Source organism: Tenrec ecaudatus, chromosome 15, assembly GCF_050624435.1.
Source record: "Tenrec ecaudatus isolate mTenEca1 chromosome 15, mTenEca1.hap1, whole genome shotgun sequence".
Classification (NCBI taxonomy): Eukaryota; Metazoa; Chordata; class Mammalia; order Afrosoricida; family Tenrecidae; genus Tenrec; species Tenrec ecaudatus.
In genome coordinates this window covers 80,468,983-80,481,800 of record NC_134544.1, presented here as the reverse complement: position 1 = coordinate 80,481,800, position 12,818 = coordinate 80,468,983, and positions in this window count along the sequence as shown.

Here is a 12,818-nt window from a genome sequence, read left to right as displayed (position 1 = left end):
CAGGAATAAGGTATGACTGTTACTCAAAATAAATATAATCAATTTCTTATTAATTAATTAAATAATAATTAAGATATTAGGGAAATATATTTATAAATTCTTCCAGATTTCTGTAAATCAAGGGAATGTGGGTATTTTTTTTAATTTTAACAATTTATTGGGGCTCATACAATTCTTTTCACAGTTCATATATATACATACATCAATTGTATAAAGCACATCTGTACAGTCTTTGCCATAATCATTTGGGAATGTGGGTATTATAGTTAAATAATCAGGAATAAAATTCATTGAAATAAAATGCAGGTGGAAAGAATAATTATTGATGTACATCTTTCCAACAACAAAAGCATTGATCATATGATAATTATCTAAATTATGTTTAAGTAATTTGCATGTGTTTTATTGGCAAGGAAACAAATTAAAAAAAATATTGTCACAATTAGTTTATTGATTTGGACTGAAACCATATATTTGTCCTGAAAATTCATCTATTGTGATACCAAATTAAAGTGGTTGGGTTTCTCTTTGAAGTCAGCGATTCACAGTATAGGTCAATCCTCAACTTAAGCAGTAAATTCCCAAGTCTATACAGTAATCAAAGTTCACACTTGCCATTTTGGGGAGACCTGGAATCCACTCATCCTCTGAGACTTAGAAATACCTCCTCCTCTGACATGACTGCCAATGAAGCAGCTCTGAAAAATGGAGTAATGTGCTCTCTAAGGATATGGTGAGCTCTGTTTTTAATATAAACTCCCTCAGATTGGACCATGGCCTTCAGTTAAGTGGGACAGGGTGATCACTACTTAGAGCAAGAAGTGCAGGTCAAGAACCTCACATGCCTAAGTCCACACTCTCTTCTTCTGTTTCAGGTAGCAGATTTGCCACACAGAAAAAAATCTAAGCCACTCTAGGAAGCTAGAAACCCAGGACTACTGTTTGGCAATTTCAAGCATCATAAAGGATTTCAACTTCTGACTGGGTGTGAACCAAATTCATTCACCTGACTCCAGTATTCCCAGTGTCTCTGCTTTTTATTTAGAGTATGTACGTTGGTTTGACTTCAAGAGGATTGAGCTACAAAAATGGTGAGTACTACAGAGACCTAGGATATTTGCATTTCACAGAGTCAGGTTGGACTGGAATTGTTGGGAATTCTATGCCCCAAGACCTGAAGTTTTACCATAAGGTAAAAGCATGAGAGGGGGAGAGGGCAAGGGCCTAAGCTTTATAAGCATTTTATTGCTATCAGATGCATATGTGGTTTCAAGCACTGGATTACTGTGATGATCTTCCTTTTGATATTTAGGGCTGGTATTATAAGGTGTCAAATTCCAGTTTGGGCCTTGGTTTTTTGAGATGGGCAGTAGAATTTTCTGAGAAGAGTGTAGATATGAAGCTCAATCAAAGGGCATGAGTTCTTCTTAGTGCATCCAGAGTCACCCTTGCTTCATCACTACGGTTTTCTTTATTCCCTTCAGGCAGTGGAACATTTTCATTAGAGTTCTACAGGTGGTAGATTGCAATCTTACACTGTTTGGGGACACACCTCTAATGGCCTCATCAAAGTAATGAGTCTGATGACAATGTGTCCAGTTGATCATAAAGTAGAAATTTCTTATTCCTTATTTTTATTTATGGTTATGGTAAGCTTTATAGAAGCATTCCTCACTGATGATGCCCTTCAGTGCAACAGAAGGAAACCCTGCCTAGCCTTGCGCTATATTCATCATGCTCGATATAAATTAACTCCAATATTGTGCTATTGTTCAAGTACAGCCATTGACTTAAAAAAATAGCAATTTTTCCTTTTCCTTCAGTCGATTCCTTTCCTGTAACATATCCCATGTATGGGTGATTCTACCTCATCATCTTTGCTTTTTCATAGGATTGGTCCTGCATTTCTTCCAAGACACCAAAAACAAAATATACAAACTCAGCCATAGAAATGACTCCAAATTACAGTATCCTTAAAGTTGGGGGTCGAACTGTCCTGGAGGTTTCTTACACTGTAACTTTGTACAGTCATAGAGCACCTTGTCTTTCTCTAGTGAAGTGGCTGGCAGTTTCAAACTACTGACCTAGCAGTTGGCAGTTCAATGTGCCACCACTGCTCCATCTTCCAAGGGAGATTTGTTCATTCTTCATGCTCTCTGTGGAATAGTCAATATTCAGCGCCAATACCACAACATTCAAAGGAATTAATTTACATGTTTGTTAGTAATTGTCTATTAAAAATGCATATGGGATGTTGAAAATATCATGGCTTGAGTCAAGCTCACTTTAGTCCCAAAGTGATATCTTTTATTTCAGCACTTTACATAGATCCTCTGCAGAAGATGGCCAATAAAATATGTTTTGATTCCTTGTCAGCTGTTTCCAAGGATATTGATTATGAATCTGTAAGTGAAATATAAATCTTGATTTCAAATTATGCTCAAACTTGTTAGGATATAGCTTATTAAATTATTTGTATGGATTTTTTTTTTCATTTTGCTGTGCTGTAATCAATTCTCAGTGCTATAAGCTTTGATCTTCATTGGTAATTTCTTCACATTCTCATAACTTTCAGCAAAAAATATTTATTTGTACTTCACAGGTTCTTAAAGTAATTACGTCCTCTCCTGATACCATGTTCTCAATATATTTATTTAATCAGAATATTTTTAACACTTTTCAATAGACAGTGTATTTCCTGTTTGTAAATTACGCGACATTTTGTTTTTCTGCCTGAATAACTTGCTTTTTCCCCTACTGTAATGATTACCATAAGTACAACAAAACAGACCAACATTTAAAAAAATTATATATTTCTAAAATCGTTTTATTAGGGGTTCATACAACTCTTTTTACAATCCGTACATACCATTGTGTCCAGCACATTTGTATATATGTCGCCATCATCATTCTCTAAACACCTGCTTTCTACTTGAGCTCTTGGTATCAGCTCCTCATTTTTCCCCTCCCTCCCCTCTCCCCCTCCCTTCTCCCCCTTGATAATTTATAAATAATTACTATTTTATCATATCTTACACCATCCGATGTCTTCCTCACCCAGTTCTCTGCTGTCCGTCCTCTAGGTAGGAGGTTGCATGTAGACTTTGTCATCTTTTTCCTGTTTCTCCCTCACCCTCACGATATCATCACTCTCACCACTGTTTCTGAGGGGCTCATCTGTCCTGGATTCCCCGTATTTCCAGTTCCTATCCATGCCAGTGTACATCTTCCGGTCCAGCTGGTTATGTAAGGTAGAATTGGAATCATGATAGTGTGGGGGAGGAAGCATTCAAGAACCAGAGGAAAATTGTTTGTTTCATCGTTGCTACACTACATTTTGACTGGTTTGTCACCTTCCCACAGCCCTTCTGCAAGAGGATGTCCAATTTCCCGCAGATGGGCCTGGGTCCCCACTCATTCAAAATGCTATGATTTTTTTTGTTTGTCTTTGATGCCTGATACCTGATCCCTTCAATACCTTGTCATCTCACAGACTGGTGTGCATTTTCCATGTGCGCTTTGTTGTTTTCCAGTTAGATGGCCCCTTGTTTATCTTCCAGCCTATGGGACCCCAGATTCTATATATTTTGACAACTAGGCACCATCAACTTTCTTCACCGCACTAGTCCTTGCACCCGCTTTGTCTTCAGCGTTCGTGTCGGGGTAGGCTGGTGTGCTTCTTCCTTGTGGGCTTTGTTGTTTCTTGGCTAGATGACTGTCTGATTGTCTTCAAGCCTTTAAGACCCCTGGTGCTATATCATTTGATAGCCGGGCACCATCAGCTTTCTTCACACTTGCCTGTGCACCCATTGTCATCAGTGATTGTGCCAGGCAGGTGAGCATCTCGGACTGCTGGATTGCTAGAACAAAGTGTTCTTGTGTTGAGGGAGTACTTCAGCAGGGACCCACTGCCCATCTGTTTCCTTAATACTAAACATATAAATATATGTACATAGATCTATTCCCCCCTTGTCTTATATAAATATATTTACATCTTTATATGTCTGTATTTAAATCTCTATGACTACCCTTTGCCCCCTAGTTCTTTCCTCTGTTTCTTTGTACCTTCCTCTTGTCCCACTATCATGTTCTGCCTTCATTTGGGTTTTAGGAACTCCTCTCGGTTACATTGCCCTTGATCCAGCCCTGCCAGACCTCCCACACTCTCCTTGAGACTGATTTTGGATCACTTGTTATTCCCTTGTCCCTGGTCTTGTTAACACCCTCTTCCTTTCCCCCGCCACCCCTACCCCATGTCCCCTTGGAATTGTCATCCTCTTGTTCTCTTTTCTGGCTTGTTTATTCCACCTATCCCTTCCAGGTAGACATGCTATGCACTATCACAAGATTGAGTACCATGAAGCAACAACAGAAAGTAAAACAATAGCTACAACAACAACAACAACACACACACGCATACACACATAAACGTTTGAATAGTTCAGGGTCTGTTTGTTTTCCTTCACAGGTGCTTTCCAGGAAAGTCTGATAGGGTGCCATACCCTGGCACCGCCTCTATCCCTGGGGACTTCATTGCTCTGCTTCCCCTGCTGCTCAGCTGCATGCTCCCAGAGGCTGGCTTCAGCGTGGTGAGCTCATGGCGGGCACAATTCCCACTCTGTGTCTCTAGTGCTGTCCCCAATGGTGCTATGGGTCAATGAGGAATGCTGTGTCCCATGGTGGGGCCAGCCCTGTGGTCATCTCTGTGCATTGCTTTTGTGAGCAGGAACATTGTCCTCAGGACTTGGTGAGCCAGGATGTGTGTCACTCTTTTCTACCCCCTCCCCCCCATGTCCCCTCATTGGCTCCTGTGTGCTCTGACCAGACCAGTCCCTCTTCCCCCTCTCCTTGAGCTGTAGCGTCAGTGCTGTCCTCTGAAGTGGATTCTTCTTTGGGGAAGGGTGGTGCTGTCCACTTAGTTGGTAATGGGGCCGGCCCCTCAGGCCTCTCTATGGGTTCTCTGCTTCATGTCAGTGTGTTGTGTTCTTGTCTTGGAGCTCCGGGTTGAAGTCTTGTCTCTTTTCCTATGGAAACACAATCAGCACCCTCCCCACTGTGTGGGTTAGTGCCCTGTTCCCCCGGCTACCCATACCTTTTTCTATCCTCCCTTTAATGGGCTACCATATGTATCCCATATGTATCCCTGAGTTTAGTCTGGCCCCTGCCATATTACCCGGACCTCACCTCAGGGACGTATGTATACAGCATCTTCTTCCCTATGCCCCTTTTGAATTTTTTTTTTGAGCTTATCTCAGCGGACTCATGTAGTATTTGCCCTTTTGTGCTTGGCTTCACTTAGCATAATTTCCTCCAGTTCTTCCCATGCAGCGATGTGCTTCATGCATTCATCAGTGCTTTTTAGGGATGCGTAATACTCCATTGTATGTATGTACCAGAGTTTTTTTTAATCCATTCATCTGTTGATGGGAATTTGGGCTGTTTCCAACTCCTTGCAATTGTGAACTGTGTTGCGATGAACATTGGGGCAAAGATAATCTGGCCATGGTTTGTTTTTTGTCTCTGCTGGGTATATGCCCAGTAGGGGGATTGCTGGATCACAAGGTAGCTCAGTTTCCAACTGTTTTAAATATGGTTGTACATACCTACAGGTCCACCAGCAGTGGACAAGAGTTCCTATCTCTCCGCATCCCCTCCAACACTGTTACTTTCTCATTTCTTGAACTGGGCAATATTGGTGGGTGGTATCTCATAGTTGTTTTAATTTGCGTGTCTGTTATTATGGCTGGAGATCTGGAACATTTTCTCATATATTTATTGGCCATTTGGATTTGTGCCCTTGAGAAACTCCTGCTCAGGTCCTTTGCCCACCTCATGAGTGGACAATTGGTTGTTTTCTTGTAGTTTAGCAGTGTATTATAGATTTTAGTAATAAGGCCTCTGTCTGATGTGTCATTGCTAAAGATGTTTTCCCATTCTGCAGTCTCTTGTATTACTCTCTTGGTGAATTCTTTCAATGTACATAAGTGTTTTATTTTTAGTATGTCCCCTTGGTCAATTTGTGCCTCCTCCGGCTTGGTGTCCTTCCCGATTTCCAATAGTCTATGTAATCCCTGTGCCAAAGTTCTCAGGTTTGTCCCAATTCCCTCATTGATGGCCCTAATAGTTTGGGGGTTTATCTTAAGTTCTGTCATCCACCTTGAGTGTATTCTTGTGCATGGAGTGAGGTAAAGGTCTTGCTTAATTTTTCTGTAGCTACGTATCTATTTTTTCCAGCACCGTGATTTGAGGAGGGCATCCGCTTCCCATTTGATACTTTTGAGCCCCTTATCAAAGATCAGTTATCTGTATGCTAATGATTTTATTTCTAGGTTTTCTATCCTTTTCCATTGGTCTGAATATTTAGCGTTATACCAGTACCACACTCTTTTGCCCACTGTGACTGTGTAGTAGGTGTTAAAGTCAGGTAAAGAAAGCCCTTCAACTTGGTCCTTCTTCTTGAGGAGTTCTCTGCTAATTCTCAGTTTCTTCCCTCTCTATATGAAGTTGGTAATCTGTTTTTCCAAGTCTTTGAAGAAAGTTGCTGGAATTTGGATCGGGATAACATTGAACTTATATAGTGCTTTGGGTAGAATAGACATCTTTGCAATATTGAGTCTGCCAATCCACGAGCGTGGGATTTCCTTCCATTTGTTGAGGTTGTCCTTGGTTTCTTTTAATAGTGTTTTGTAGTTTTCCTCATGCAGATCTTTTGTTTTTTGAGTCAGCTATATCCCTAGATATTTCAGTTTGTGTTTGGCAATTGTGAAGAGTACCTCCTTTTTGATCTCCTCCTCTGTGTCCTGTTCAATGTATATAGTAGTGCAATAGACTTCTGTTTGTTAATCTTGTAACCGGCTACTCTGCCATATTCCTCTATTGTTTCCATTACTCCTCTTGTGGAACTTTTAGGATTTTCCATATATAAAATCATATCATCTGTGAATAACGATAGTTTCACTTCCTTCCCCAGATGAATACCTTTGATGTCCTTTCTTTGCCTTATATTGTTAGGACCTCCAGCACAATGTTAAATAGTGGGGACAAGGGGACATCCTTGTCTAGTCCCCTTTTTCAGAAGAATTGATCTTGTCTTTTCTCCATTGACTACCACACTGGCTGTTGGTTTTTCATATATAGTTTATATTATATTGAGGAATTTTCCTTCCATTCCTATCTTCTTAAGTGTCTTAAACATGAATTGATGTTGGATGTTGCCAAATGCTTTTTCTGTATCTATTGATATTATCATGTGGTTCTTGTATTTCTTCATTTCAATGTGATGAATAATACTAGTGGTCTTTTGTATGTTGAACCATCCCTGCATCCCTGGTATGAATCTCACTTGGTCATGGTGATTTATTTGTTTTATATATTTTTGTATTCTCTTGGCTAGTATTTTGTTAAAGATTTACATCAATATTCATTAGGGAAATTGGTCTGTAGTTCTCAATTTTTGTGGATCCTTGCCCGGTTTAGGTATCAGAGTTATACTAGCTTCATAGAAATTTGCCATCTTTTTCTATTGTGTGGAAGAGTTTGTGTAGGATTGGTGTCAGTTCTTCCCTGAATGCTTGATAGAATTCACCAGTGAATCCGTCTGGTCCCGGTATCTTCTTGGTTCGTAATTCTTTGAAGCCTTGTCTGTTTCGTCTATTGATATGGGTCTATTGAGGTCTTGACCATGGGGATAATCTAGGGAGGGATTGTTTTTCCAAAAATTCATCCATGCCTTCCAAGTTTTTTAATTCACTGGAGTACAGTTCTTCATAGTACTGTGTAATTATCCTTTTGATTTCACTATGGTCCGTTGTAATATTCCCTCTTTCATCCCTCATCCTTGCTATTCAGATGTGTTCCTTCTTTTATTTGGTCAAATTCACGAGAGGTTTGTCGATTAGGTTCATCTGTTTGAAGAAACAACTTTTAGCAGCATTGATTTTTTCCCTCATAGTTTTCTTATTTTCTCTTTCCTGAATCTCAGAGCTAATTCTTATTACTTCTTTTCTTTTTCTGTTAGTTGGAAGTTCTTGCTGACTCTGCTCTAGTTGCTGTAAATTTTGTATCAGTGTATCACTCATAAGCTTCTCCTCCTTCTGTATGTGTGCATGTAATGCTATGAGACTTCCTCTGATGACTGCCCTTGCTGTGTCCCATAAGTTTTGGTATGTCGTGTTTTCATTCTCGTTGGTTTCTAGAAATTTCCTAATTTCATCTCTGATCTGAGCCAGTACGCTCTCCTTTTGCAATAGAGAGTTATTCATTCTCCAATGGTTTTCCCCTGATTTCCTTATCTTCTTTTTGTTTAGTTCCAGTCTATGGCACAGTGCAGACCAACATTTTAATGGTATTATTTTACAGAATCTTTGACAGAAACTATTTGATATCATCCATAATATCAAAAGTTTGTAATTCCAGAAGTTCTACTCAATCCTTCTTCAGTCTCTGGAAGTTCCATTGATCTACAATTGCAGCTGTCTTTTGGGTTATTTTCAGTAGAATTTTACATTAGTTTCATAATTATGTTTTAAATTTTCATTGTATTTAAATATTTCTTCTTTGGAATGTGCCACCATTTGGATAACTGCCAGTTTATAGACAAGTACTTCTTTTCCAAATTTGGGACCATAGACCGTTTGCAGTATTGCATGTGTTTATGTTACCATATTCATTGATATACAGTCAATTACTGATGATATATTTTTCCCAAATACTTCACAGGCCATTTTCATTATATGTTCAATTCTTTCCGTTTTGATCACATGCTATTTCCTGTAATGGTTGTTGAGAGGCAAAAAAAACAAACAACAAGCGAACAAACAAATACGATGCCAGTCTTGCAGTATTTCTTAATTGTTAATAATTCAACATTCATTTAGTTTTAAAACATGATAGGTACATTTTACTTGTCACTGTGGAAGTTGTTTCTACTCCCCTCTATAAGAGAGAAAGAGAGAAGCTCTGATAAAGAATATGTTGTTTATAATAGAGAATTTCTGGATTATTATAAAATCTTGGATTAGGATATAGACTGAAATTGAACATGCCAAGTAGGAAGTGATGAGTTTACTATGTTATAAACTTGAGGAGACTTTACAAAAATAAGTGGGAAAATGGAATTAAAGGTGATGGAAGTTTTTCACAAACATATTGAAAATTCTTCATATTGATAAGTCTATGAGATGAGAAGAAATATTTAGATAACTGAATTATGTTGTTAGCGAATGAGAGTAATGAGTAAACCCAAAGGTAGACCTTATAGAACCCATAATCATGTGTCAAATCACGATAAAATGAAAGAACTTCAAGATTATAAGCCTCATCTTTCTTTCCATACATATTTGAATACTTAGTCCTCAGATGAAAGAGATTGTGTGGGCTCTTTTAGGACTCAGTGACTGTTGAGGATGTGGCTGTGGATTTTACCACTGAAGAATGGGCATTGCTGGATGTTTGCCAGAAGCAACTCTACAGAGATGTGATGGTGGAAACCTTCACAAACCTAGCTATCGTGGGTAAGAATAGCTGAATTATTTCAAATTAATACCTTATTTATTTATCAAATGTGCACAGTTGTTTCCCCATTCAGTGGGCAAAGGGATAGGAATGCCTGGTTAAATATGGCAATTAATTTAGTTTACTCTCTGGAACAATTATGTCCTAGGTTTTCTGTGATCATAAATCTGGATGTAATGCAGTCAGTCACCACTTTGTCAGTTTGACACTGTCAAAACTTGTATGTTGGCTGGAAGCTACCCAAGTTGTATTTCAACTACTACCAGTATTACCCATGGTAGACAGGTATCTGTGGATCTTCCAAACTGAATGGACTAGTAGTAAGGAAGAGTTGTTTCACTTCTGGAATATAAATCATTCAAAAACATGTGAATCATAAGGGAGTTTTATCTAATATAGTGCCAGAAAAAGAACCACTATGGTTGAAAGATATTCAAAGCCTCATCTTTCTCCTACAGAGCAGGGTTATGGTATCGAACTCCTGATGTTGCAGTTAGGAGAACAATATGTACCATATATTCCACCAAAGCTTTACTGAGTTGGTTAAATGTTTAAGGGGAAAAATTTGGTAATTTATTTGCAAATAATTTGCCACTGCCTATTTCCTGAGATCTTGAAAATCAAAGTATTAAATCAGTTTCAGGCTAATGTTAATTGGTTAATTGTATTTTCTTTTTTCCATCGTGTGCACCACGTTGGTAAGACGAATTTTATTCTCTCAGACTAGCAAGAGATATGCTTCAGTAGAGTACAGAACATTCATCTAGCCCCACTGTGTGAAGAAAACATTGACTATATTTTGATAGAAGATGCTGTATTTGATAAAACAGTTAGAAAAAAGTCTCATTTGACTAGGAAGATAATTATGCATGCATATCTTTGATTTTTACCTGTAGGCATAATAATACACCTATGTTCATGAAAGATTAAAAAAGAAAGATTCCCTCTTTATCGTTAATATTATATCTGCCTTGTGTCCACTATTTTTTTAATTTGCTCTTTTAATGACAGCTATATATGTTACAACTATTCCTGTTAATCTTCAAGGATGAATTTACTTGACAATTAGATTTTGTGCATTGCCAAATATTGAAGGAACAAACTGTGACCCAATTTCTTGTCTCACAACTACCTGTGTTTAATGCTTTTAAGTTTTGTTTCATGCTATGAATTCTAACTTATGTAATTGGTTCTGCTTCTCCAATGTCAATGATTCAGAAAACCTACCCCCTGAAGATGTAATGGTAACATTTTTGAAAAATTACACAAGTGCCTCCTTATTACAAAAAAAATCTGTGAATTTCCTGGCCGTATACAGCAGGATAACACCTACAATCCACTTTTGAGGTGAGTGTAATTTATGTCATAGAGAGCAATGCTTCAGGATACAGTTTAAATGGCATATTATGCAATTTAAATACATGTACAAAGAAAAAGACTGAATCAAATATCTTGGAATTTTAAGTAAATGTAATACAGATGATTAATTACTAAGTTAGTAACACAAAATGTGGCAATTCAGAACTTCCAATGACTCTGTGGAAGAAATATTTTGGTGACCTCCTTCTTTAATTCTTACAGATTAGTCACTATGAGCCAAAATTGTCAAATCACCTAATAAAAACATATTTTACATATATACATGTAAATATATGTTTTAATATGTGTGTTACACATATTTAAAGATCAGGTGCTATATGATATATAAAACCACCATCTGTGCGCAATCAACAAACCATGTACACATATTGACCCTCTACTCTTTTATACGTTTGAAATCATTGTGACAAAGTGGTGCAGAGTGGAATTCTACATAGTATTTTTTGAATATGTTAAACTTTCTGGAAGTAGATCACCTCCTCTGATGTATGGTGATCAGCTTTGTTTGTTCCACAGCACCATCACTTACCAGCCCAACACTTAATTCACTTCATGCAGGGTTACTCATTGCCCTGCTAACCACAAGGTCGGCACTTCTAAACCACCAGTCATTACATACAAGTAAAATAAGGCCTTCTAGTCTCATAAAAAGCTATAGTCTCAGAAAACTACAGGGGAGTTTTTACATGGTCCTGTAAGGTTGATCTGAGAATCAACTCAATCAAAGGGAAATTTGAGACATAGTTGTGTCATCCAAAAGATTGTGACTGATAGAACTTTCCACAGCATTTTGATTCTCACCTTAAATATTAGTAGATGCATGTAAAATGTATGTTTGTATAATATATACATACAGACACAGAAACATAACCCTGATGGTGCATTGGATTAAGCATTTGGCCTGTAACTGCAAGGACTGTGGATGTCCCATAACAACATTCTATGATAAATATGACACTAGCTATTCTTATGAAAAATGACATTTCTATTCTGTTATAGGGCCACTATGAGTAGAATAATTCAATTGCAGTTTATATTTCAATCTACACTTATATTTCAATGAAATACCTATGTGTAATACATAATATTGTTATATCCTGTATATATTACTTTGAATGAGCCAATTTTGGCTAAAGAAATTCCACTCTGTTTACTCATATTTTCAACATTTACCTTTGCGTATCTATGTATGTATGTGTGTGTTTATATCAGTCATAATGTGTTAACCTTACAGCCCCTATATACTTTTGATCTTTGTGAATTATAAATATTTGAAATATATTTTATATCCAGTTACTGTATATACTCGAGTATAAGCTGAGGCACCCAATTTTACCACAAAAAAACTGGGGGGCTTTTTCAGCATAAAAAAAATGTGCTGAAGAAACTCGAGTATATAAGATATATAATCGCTACCTATTTCATTAACCTAGTGACAACTGTACTTGTATCAGACTCAGATTTTATAATTTATGTTTTACTAGACATTTGAGAGAGAAAACTATATTTACTATCTATGTTGATGATGAAATGTTAAAAAAAATTCTTTTCAACCTCTTGTTTTAACAATCTATGTGGCATAGAATGGAATATATAGGAAAATATTATCGATGAGTTCTCCAGTCAGATGTTCATTATTTCTGCATTTAAAAGGTCAGGATATTTATATCCTATGGAATGTCTTCAGTATGGAAAGTCATGCAAGGATTTTTCTTCACTGGAGCATAACAAGCGATTTCACACTTCATTTAATGATGGCCAATTTAGGAGTTGTGGAAAAAACATGTACACTCCAGTAGAATTTATAGCAGGAAACAAATGCAAGGAATATAAAGTCTGTTGTAAAATCTTTGGTGAGTCTTTAACACTCACAAATGACATGGGAATGTCCAGTAGAGCTAAATCTTTTGAATGTAAGCACTGTG